Raw genomic sequence first — 11,300 nt, forward strand, 5'->3', positions numbered from 1 at the left:
AATCATTTTCCCAAAGCATGATAGTATTATTCATACTCATGTCAAATCCCTGCCTGTTTAGGAAACACAAATCCAAATCTCTAATGAGATTAGATACTTAAGCAAGTTTCAAAAGGAATACTTAGAATAAGCAGATATTTTGGTATTAATTTTATAGGCAGACCTGGGAGAGGATTGGCATTCTAAGCACGGTGGAGGAAAGGGTTAGCTAAGTATCACACTGACTCATTCTACTAATCCATCTTAATTGCCTGAAGTGGATTTCTGTTAATCAAAAACTAAGAGAAACTGTTAGATCTCACCAAGTCATAAAGTAAAAGATTTGATATAGCATAGTTATATTATTTAAAATCTCTGGTTATACAGCAGAAACTAACACACAATTGTAAAGCAATTATACCCCAATAAAGATGTTAAAAATAAAAAATAAAATAAAATCTCTATAACTTCATTTATACGTTCTGGAATGATTCTGTTCATTTCTGGTTAATTATAATTATAAAGTTTTTTGAGTTCCCAACTGATTTTGTGTTTTTTAATTCTGCTGTATGCCATTAGCACCATGCAATCCTCGGAAGTTATATGCTCTTAATGGATGTCCCTATTTGAAGGCACAATCTTGTTTCTTTGAATGATTTCTCTCTGAACTTTATTTTTATTTTAAAATTAATACTACCATGTCTAAAATTTCGTTAGAATATATCTGGTTTATATTTGTTTATTTCTTGTTTTACTATGTCTCTTACAATTTATACATAGATGTTCAATTTTAGATCCAGAATTTCAAAAAATGTAAATTAGAACTTTAATTTTTTCAGGCTCTAACTCAGAATGTCTTTCTGTCATTCTAAGTAAGAAAAACAATTATTCTAGAACTCATAGGATTTGAAGGATCTTCAAAACAAAAGTCAATTATGTAAACAGAGGACAGCAATCTCATCCTCGCCTCTTCTCATTGTTTACAGTATGGAAGGAGGATGAAAGTTTGTAGAGAATCATTTTGGGAATTTTATACCGCTTTTCTTTCATCCTGGTTGAGACGGATATAACCCTCACGTCAGTGGAGGAAATTTCTATGTCTGGGAGAAGGTATGAATATGCCCATGTCTTTTCAATTCCCTGTCTAATGGAATGAATGAGAGGCCTAACTGATAGATGAAAATTTTCATCAGAATGGCAGATATATTGAGGTCAATTGAACAAGACATTAAACTAAAAATTGCCAACACTTACACAGAACGTAAAGTTACTGACACTCTTCTAAGTGCTTTGCATATATTAATTAATGTAATGCTTTCTTGGTGACGGGCAAGAGGGAGAATCTGGGCAAGGACCCTGGGGGTTGACAGAGGAGAAGCCAAGTTATATATGTTCCTTCAGCCCATAGGAATGTGTGGGGAGAAAATTGGTTGAGGCCAGAGTAATGTTTATGCTAAAGCCATCTCTCAGTGGCTGCTCATTGCCTTTGCTCTGTCTTTCCGTCCATTGGATAAAATGTTCTTCTTGAGAGAGGAGTTTAGAGACATTGTGGTCAGATTTATCACATCAGAGCATGGCTATTGAGATAAAAACTGTTTTCTTGGAAAAGGGAAACAAAAGGTCTTTTTTGTGAATGTCAAAGTCTTCCCTGATGTTCCCTGAGAGACACTACAGTCATTTGAGCGCTTCAGGAGGCCATTTCTTAGAAGCACTGTGAACCACCTTAGCTATAATCTTTTTTACCTTGTGGGTCCCATTTTTGTCTTCACTCCAGCTATTTTCAGGACCTCCCTCTGGGTCATACTGTTCTCTGCTCTGGGAAAGATGGTGTGCTCCCTGGACTTCTCTCTGCCAAGAGACCTCTTCTTTATCTTGCTTCTCCAAGTGTCCATATGGGGCTCAGGCGAGAATATTTTATATTTTCTATACTTGGATTCTCTTGCTCTCTGAACAGAAGCATTAAACTACTCCATCATGTCTCCGATATACATAGGTTAATTCCAAATCTTTTATTTTGATACAATAATGTATTTATCCATATACAAGGACAAATAAATCGTTATATGATTATTTTAGAGGGCAGGACCAGGTAGAATTACTTTACTGATGTCCTGTAATTCATTTAGATATCAGATTCTGGAGGAATGCATTTTCTGATGCCCAAGACCTGATTAAAAACTCTATAGCTTCTTGATTTTCCAGCACTCTCCCCTCCTCCTTCATTGAATTTACCACCATGGCAATTAAAAAATCTTCTGTTTAATATGAGATCACTCTGTTGATTGTAAGCTCCACAGGGTGGAAATCCTCCTTGTCTTGTTCACTGCCTTCTTCAGCCTGAATGTGTGCTACAAATTATTGCTGTATGAATGAGAGAGAGAATGTCTATGGGGCTTTACTGGACCAATAATGATGCTGTGCTCTAAAAGGTCCAGGCAGGATATTCTGATATTCTTTTCACTTGTGGCTCTATTCCACAGATTCCTTTTTGGTGATTGGTCCCTCGGAGCCCATTGTGGCCGTGCTGGGTGCAGACACGGTGCTGCCCTGCCGCGTGTCCCCAGCCATGAGCGTGGAGAATATGGAGATCCGGTTGTTTCACTCCCAGTTCTCAGATGCTGTGTATGTGTATCAGAATGGAATGGAGCAGGCGGGAGAACAACTAGTAGATTTCAAAGGGAGAGCAGAGTTGGTAAAAGACTACATCACTGAGGGAAGAGTAGCTGTGAGAATGACAGCCTCCGGGTCTCAGACAATGGAATGTACAAATGTATTTTTTAAAAAGGAAGTGAATTTGAAGAAGCCGTTTTGGAGCTAAAGGTGATAAGTGAGTAATATCTGAGAATACATATCACTCTAAGGGAAATCTAAGTGTTCTGTACTTGATTTGGGGGAGGAGGATGGTGAACAGGACAGAAGCAAAAAAGCAGTTATCCTTAGAGCTAGTCAACATCTTAGACAGTGGATTTAGCCCCAAATCCTCTTCATCTATTTATACATTTATTGTGCTGTACTTTAAAATTAAACTATTTCCATAAATATCTACCATAAAAATTGATCATTTATTTCCCTCTACATTTCTCCTCACGTATTTTGAAGGAAGGCACCATGATTAGCAAAAAGTACCATTACTCTAAGAGACCAGAATTCCATCTGGGTACCATGATGGACAGAGGCTTAACAGGGAGTGTTAGTGGTCCAGAACCAAATCCACTGTTTGGAGGAAGTGACTGTGAGGGTTTGACAGAGTAGATTGAGGTGCTGGTTAGTTTTATTGTTTTTTAATTTCACATTCATAGGCTCTTTTATGTCTGGCTTTTTTTGTTGTTGTTCACCATTCTGTTTGAGATTTTTCTATGTAGTTAATTGAATGTAGCTGTAGTTCATTTCTATCTCTTTTTTATTGTTTTGCTTTTTACATTTAGATCTTTCATCTATAGAAATGTATTTTTGGTATGAAGTTTAATGAAAAGCTCAAAATACTGTTTCATAATGTATATATTCACTTATCTCCATACCAGTAGTGAATAGTGTAGAAAATCTCCACCAGTTTTCAATGCATTGTTTCCCATAAACTTCTCATAGGTACCAGGGTAAGTCTAAATTTTCTGTGTGGTTATAATGAGTTATCTGTCTATTTCTCTGGTGTTTCCATTTCTAAAGCTATATACCTCTCTGCCAAGACGAACACGTTGTTTCCTTTTAGTTGTAATGTTTTTCTCATACTGTGACTATGTTGGGCCTACCTTAAATTAATACTTCTCATTTAACACCAACTGACAAGATATCGATATACTCATTTTATCCATCTTCTTTATGTATAACTTGAATGGAAAAAATCTAATCCATTAGATCTTGAAGGAAAGAGTGACAAACTCTCCTGAGCCATGTTACTGTGATCTCACTTCAGTATCCTCCCAGTAAGAGGTCAAAGATTTCATAGTCATGGAAATAACCTCATGCAGGTGACAGCATTTTTCAGTACCTTTCCCATAACAGTTCTTTGACTTATTGGTGTAAAGACAAGTCCAACCTTTAGAAGCAGTTGTTTGATTATATATCCATGCTTATCTTTCACTCATTTAAACTTTGTCTATTTTACAGCCACTTCTAATGCTCAGAAATGGGTATTCCTTCTCTTTCCTCTTTCTCAACATAGATATAGGTTTCATCTGCTTATGTCAACTTGGAACTTCAATGATTATATTCTTCCAGGAAATGCAAGGTCTATTTGGTTTATTATATCTTGCTTCCTTGGCTTTGATCTGTTCCATTTTTCTCAGGAGCAGTTTATTTCCTTTTTTCAAGAGAATTGGCAGTTCTCTCAGGCAATTCTGAGAAGATGGATTGTCTTTCAGACTGCTTTCTGTTTTCCAGAAGTATATTCCCCCAGGAAGATCAGGGATTGGTAGTAAAAATTATTAGCTCTATTATAATTTTTAGCCAAAAAAAGATGATGTAGCTGAGGTTCCTAATATATTTCCCACAACTGAGAAACTAGAATAGAACTGAGCTTATGGTGGTTCCATACTTTGTGATATCAAGTTTTAAAAAGAGAAAATAATATATAGTCTCAGAAGTTAGAATAGCCATCATTCTTGAATAGACAGTGAATTCATCTAGTATTCTGGTGCTGTTATATTTTGATATGGGTGTTGGTTATGTGAATCTACTAGCTGACCTAGCCTGTGCGGAGTTCAAGAAGAGGAGGGGTAGTGGAAGGAAAAGAAAGGAGTGAGAATGGAAAAGTAAAAAGATCTTGACTCATTCATGGACTCACTTCACCTTGTTACCTTCATGTTTTAGATAATCTTTACTCAGTGGAAGAAAGAAAATTTGGAAAAATGACAAAAGGAGATTGTTTAAGGAAGTGACTACATGTAGTCTCAATTTAAGCACAGAAGAAGTCTTCCTTGAGACTCCAATAAATGGAATAGACATATGATATAGATACAGAACAGATATAGATATAGTGGCAACATGTCTACATTGGCAAATTTTACTCTGTACCTTCCCTATTATCCTTCTATGGCCAATTGCAGATATGCTTGTGTAGAGGAGATATGACAGGCATTGGTATAAGTTCCAGTATCAGCTTCAATGTTCTTGTAATTTTTGAACTTCAGATACCCATTTATCTCATGGGAAAAGAAAAGAACCCCCTTGCATCCACAGAGAGCTATGGTGCTTTGTCCATCTTCTCCCACTGGTGTAGCTGTGAAACACGAGGACAAAAAATGTCCAAGTCTCAGACGAATGACTTTCCTCTCCAGGTTTGGGTTCTGGTACTCATATTTTCATGGTGGGTCCAGAAGATGAAGGAATAAGGCTGAAGTGCACAGGCAAGGGATGGTTTCCCCAGCCTGAAATACAATGGGAAGATGCAAAGGGAGAGAAGATCCCATCTCTCGCTGAGGACAAGACACAAGATAATGATGGGTTGTTTCAGTTTGAGGCATCCCTTCTTGTGAGAGACAGGTCAAAGACAGAAGTGTCCTGTTCCATGAAGAACCCTTTCTTTGGACAAGAGCAAGTGGAAACCATTTTTATCCCAGGTCAGTGTTGCTCATTTGGGGGGCAGGACAGGAGTAAGGAGGGGATATTTATGACCTGGGATGGGCTAGACTTGCTTGGTGTATGTTTTTAATCAGGTTTGGGGGGGGTCTTGTGTCAGAACCCTTCTTCCCTAGGACCTCTCCTTGGAAGGTAGCATTCGTTGTGACTTTGGTGATACTTGGGGCTTTCACTGGTGCTGTTGTGTATTTGGCTCAAAATGAACGACAGAAAAAGAAGAAACTATCAGAAGTCAAGAAGGAAAAGGAGAAAGAAAGTAAAGCCAAAGGTAAAACTGTGAATCAGACTTGGTGGGGATCTGTGAATTTATGGGTTTGTTAACATGATTGTGCATGTGGATGGCATCTTTTGGGAACAAAGAGATATGTGTAAGGATGAGTTAGAGCGCCAAGACCTCCTATAAAACATGGAGCCCAGGACCTCCATGAGAAAAAAAAAAGTATTATAAAGTCCATTGGAGAGAGAAAATATCACTGGTATAAACATAGAGGGTTTTTTTTAATGGTCATAATAATTCTCAATTAAGGTAATTTTTTTGTTTTAGGTATATGGAAGTAGCACTTAGGATCTGGGCTTAGTAACATAGTCTAGAAAATATTTATTTTCTGTTAAATCCATTTTGTTATTTTCTTTCCTTTTTAGAATCATTTGAGAAAGAGCTTGGTAAGTCTTCCACTTTCTTTGCTCTAATAGAGGAAATAGAGTCATTACTGTATGCTGTATGTCTGGCCTCTCACAGGCTGTTATTCCTTTCAGCCAGAAGGAAGAAATTGTATCAGCAAGGTGAGTTATACTGATGTTATGGTTGGATGAACCATTTCATTGGCCCCTCTGTTCTGGTCACCCCCTATTTACCTTGTTGGTGAGGGAGGGATCCCATACCCTAAACAGTATAAGATGTTCAAACACATGACACCCAACACTGGACAAAAGAGATTGACAGCAGTTTTTTAGTCACATGTACCCACATTCTGGGGAAGAAAGACACCTCACACCATGCAGGACCACATGGAGACTGCACCTGGGAGCAGAATGAATTAACATGGTCTGTAGGAGCCAGGGTTTTCAGGAACAAGAGAATGAGGTGGCGCTGTTTTCTGTGGAAGTATGTAATTGGCTTGTTTGATATTTTTTGCAGGCTGACAGGGAGGTAAAGTTCATTAGGTTGAAGACCAGCTGTGGTTCAGCTGTTTTGGCCAACAGGGAAATTAGCTGAGAGGGGGAGCTTTTCCTGCTGGGTGGAGGGCATACCTGGTGAGAGCAGGAGAGCTCACGATTAGGCATTTGGAGCCCTGTGAAGCTCAAAGTTATCAAGGCAGCACATAGAATTTTAGGCTTTCCAATACACTCTCACAATTTAAGCCTACTTTTCCTTTCTTCCCGCAAAAAACCAGACCCTCATATTTTAACATAGATGTAGAATGTGGAAAGTGTGAGAAATAAAACAGGAGATGTAAAAGAGGGCAAGTACATCAGAATTGTCATTGAGATAATGAATGCAGAAATATAGTACTATCATAAACCCTCAGATTTCTTGTGGTCACTGCAATTTCACACCCTGAAGTGGCATTCCAATGAATGAGAGAATCTAATTCCTTTGTTCTATTTCAGATTGGAGAAAAGCAGAGTTATATGCTGGTGAGTAACTGATGTTGTCTTGGGGCTTCAGGTACTTCAGGATTTCATGAGACATTTCCAGAGAATTTTTCAGATAGGTGCCATCATCTGGAGATTTTACTTTGAATCTGGGAGTCCAAAAAAATACAAGAGGTAAAGGGATAAGCATCTCACTAGTTCGGAGGAAACGTCCTTAGCATATTTTCCCATATGATTTTCTTTTTAGACTGGAGAAAGGAATAGTTCAAAGCAGGTGAGTGCCCTTACTATTTTGTCTCACTTAATCTCTTTTATACAAATGAGAAACTACTCTATTTGTATAAACTCCCAGTAATACCTAACTGGTTTTTCATTTCATGGCTTTCATTTCAATCTCATGCAGAAATGTTAACAGATTTCTTACTGTTCTTACACCGTTCATTCATCAGCATAAAATTATACAACTATTTATTCAGTGCCAAATAAATAGAGTGGAGCTGGTCTCTAACTTCACGGAAAAGCACATGTACAAACTGTGATGAATCTTATGAAGGAATAAAAGATTGCCATGAGAAAAAAAAATCGTGGATTAAAGGAATTACCCCGAGGAATTGATATTTAATATGAGACTTAAGTGATATGGTAGATCTATTCATGTGAATAACATTGAAAGAATAGTTCAGTCAGAAGGAAGCCTATTACATACCCAGTCTGATACACAGAAGAGCTTGTTGCATCTCAGTGGAAAAATGACCCCTGACCATCTTAGGGTCTTTCCAGAATTATGAGTCGACTCTCTATTTCTACTGCTTGCTACTTCACTCTGAATATCCCTGTATCTACACACATTTCCCAGTTAAATTAATCCTCCAAAAATTAAAATATATTATAATTGCTAACATACAAATTCTTATGAGAAAACTTTTCATTATTGAAGATGTTCGGTTTGACAAGAAGCAGATTAATTACTACTAGTATTAGCACTATTGCTATTATGAGTACAGGTATTAGTGTTATTACAACCATCAGAAGCTAAAATTTACCAAGTGTTCATCATGGACAAGATGTAGTACTAAGTTCTCTACACATTAGCTCATTGACTTTTCACACTAGTCCTGTATGTACTGAGGTACCATAATGATGTACATCTTCATGAGATTAAAGTGGGACAGAGAGAGACAAAGTAACTTCAACATCACTGCTACGAAAGACAGAGTGATTATCAAAATTCAGCTCTTTCTGACCACACAGCCTGGGATTTCAACCATTAGAAATATAATAAGAGTGTATGAGAAGTAGATGACTTAGTTTTTACATAAGCCTAGAGAAAAATGACACCAAAGAAGCTTAAATGAAAGTGGGTACACTGTGATTGGAAATAAGGCATGGCTTAACTATTAAGAGCAAGCAGTAGAGCAACCAGCATTTGCAGGAGGTTAGAGAAACAACAACTTGAAATACATGATCCTGGAGATTTTCAGATGAGACAGACTTCTTGGCTAAATGGTCTCAGCCTGTCTGGAACACATGGTTACCCAAGGTCCTATCCATCCCCGGCCTTCTATGATCTATACATCATGTGTCTCCTATGAATGAACATAGGAGAGAACATGCATTGTTTTACCTAATCTTCCATTTCTCTCCCTCTTATTTTTCTTCATTCTCCTTTCCCAGTAATTTGCATCTTTCCTAAAACTAACAAGTCTCCACTGTGGAATGACCTTTATTTTTTTCCCCCATACCTACAGTGGTTTTTACTCTGGATCCAGCCACAGCTCTTCCCAACCTCATCTTATCTGAGAGCAGAAAACATATTTATTCAAAAGAGAGTGTTTCTCAGAATGGTGATGCCCCAACACACCAAGAGCAAGGGGAGTCTGAAGCCATCTTCAGTGTTCTGGGCAAGATTTTTCTTACTGTGGAGAGACAATACTGGGAGGTAGAAGTAAATATTGGGACAGAAGTTGGATCTAGAACTAGATGGGCTCTGGGTGTTTGCTCAGACACAGCAAAGAGAGAGGGGTGGTTTTTAGAATGTCCAGAGAAGAATTTCTAGGTGGTGGTATACAAGGCAGGAGAATTCATATTTCCCACCTCCCAGAGAAAGCCTCTGTCACTGAGGCAGCACTCCTGCAAGATAGGAGTTTTCTTGGACTGGGATGCTGGGAATGTGTCCTTTTACAGTATGATCGATGGGTCCCACATCTATCCTTTTACTGGAATCACCTTCTGTGGGACCCTTCATCCTTATTTTAGCCTTCAGGGTGCTGGCGCATCTTTGACCATCTGTGCAGCTTCAGATCACACTGAAAATTGTCCTGATTCTTCTCCAAAGACCTCTTTAACTCATTTAAGTAATTGTGATACAAGCGTCCCCCAAGAAACTCTCTATTACCACCATAAGAAGTGAAGTGTCAGCACCTCTGCTGCCTCTGCTCAAGCTTCTTATAGGTATGTTGTCCAAGAAAGCTCTTCTTCTTGAAGAGTAGGTCATTCTCACTAGGTATAAATCTGACCCCTTTCAAAGAGAGGTAGAGGGAGAAAGAGAAATGGCACGGCTAGAAAATGTCTGGGGGAATTTCCTCCAGTGCTCCCTTTGGGGAAATACTCTTTCTGGGCAGCAACGATTTGTCACGAGAAAGCTCCAAGTTAATTCATGGGCCTTTCTTCAGCTCTGGTACTTACTGTGTTTTGAAGTAAATATGTTTAAAGCTACATTTAAAGAGAAAATCTCTCTTCTTACTATTTTTGTTATCAAATATGGAAGAGGGAGTGATGTTTAAAGGGGAGGGTCTCAGTTGAGCAGTACTGTTGGAGATACACGCAGAAATCTGTTCAAGTCTTTTAAAAGTTAATGGCTCAGCTTGTTCTTTCTTCAGACTTTGGTGTCCATCAACTTCTAAACTTGGACTTTGCCAAGGTGTGTTGAAGACTGATAAATAACTGTAAAACCATTTGAGGAGAACAAGCCTCCTGGGTAGGAAGAGCCTTTTTTTAAAAAAAAAAACAAGTTCTTACTGGTCAGCAAGTCCAGAACTGTATGTGAATAAAAAAGGAATGGATGTTACAATTTATGTTTTCAGAGAAAAAAGAAATCATCAAATAGGAATGGAGAAACATCCTCAGACTTCATGAAGAAAGAGTCATCATTAACATTGCCTATTTTTTTCTTTCTGACCAAGTTCTTTCCACTGTTGAGGGTTTTTCCTTTGCCTTTAATGCAGCTAAGCCTTCTCCAGGTGTTTATCACAAAGCTTACGTTTTCAAGAATATAAAATATGAGCTTCTCCTGTTAAATGAACCCTCTCTTTCTGACAGTAGATGAGATCAACTTAGATCCACTTAGGTTTTTCTGCACTTCTAGCAGATCTTTAAGTGACAAGTCCCTTTAACAACCTCTCTTGGAAGGTATACTGCCATAGCAAAAGTTCCCTAACACACAGCCACTAAGTGGCAGTCAGTATTTGAACCCAAGAAGAATAAATCCAGACCCCAGAATATTAACTTTACTGACAATAAAGGAAGGGCTTAAATAACAAGCAAGAAATAATAAAAGCAGGAGAGAGGTAAATGAACGGTGGGGAAAATATTAATAGGTATAATCAAATGGACATGTGGATGAGGATATGTGAGGGTAACAACAGAATGGGTACAAATGGTATTGGAAGTATGATATGGAACAGGAAGGACAATGCGTTCAGTTTGGGATATTTTACTTTTGTCATATATATGTGTGTGTGTGTGTGTGTATGTATATATATCACACAAAATGTGAACCCTGATGTAAACTATGGACTTTAGTTGAAAATAACGTACCAGTATCAGTTCATCAGTTGTAACAAATGTACCACACCAATGCAAGTTGTTAATAATAGAAGAAACTAAGGGGTGAGAGGGGAGGGATATGGGAGTGCTCTAGATTTTCCACTCAATTTTGTTGTAAACCTGAAACAACTCTTAAAAAATAAAGTCTTTTAATTTAAAAAAAAAAAGGATGAAGTACTGTTACATGCCACAACATGGATGAACTTTGAAAACATTACACTAAATTAAAAAAATACAGACACAAAGAAATCCATATATAGTATTTTATGATTCCATTTATATGAAATACCCACTATAGGCAAATTCACAGAAACAAAGTATATTAG

The 11,300-nt window shown here is 37.8% G+C and overlaps 1 pseudogene; it reads left to right on the forward strand.

Moving 5' to 3' along the window:
* Positions 1–1,803: 1,803 nt before the first annotated feature.
* On the forward strand, positions 1,804–9,559 carry LOC114907537 (annotated as a pseudogene).
* Positions 9,560–11,300: the final 1,741 nt, after the last annotated feature.

The sequence above is a fragment of the Monodon monoceros genome, unplaced genomic scaffold (genome assembly GCF_005190385.1).
Source record: "Monodon monoceros isolate NGI ecotype Baffin Bay Population unplaced genomic scaffold, NGI_Narwhal_1 Super_Scaffold_3, whole genome shotgun sequence".
Taxonomy (NCBI): domain Eukaryota; kingdom Metazoa; phylum Chordata; class Mammalia; order Artiodactyla; family Monodontidae; genus Monodon; species Monodon monoceros.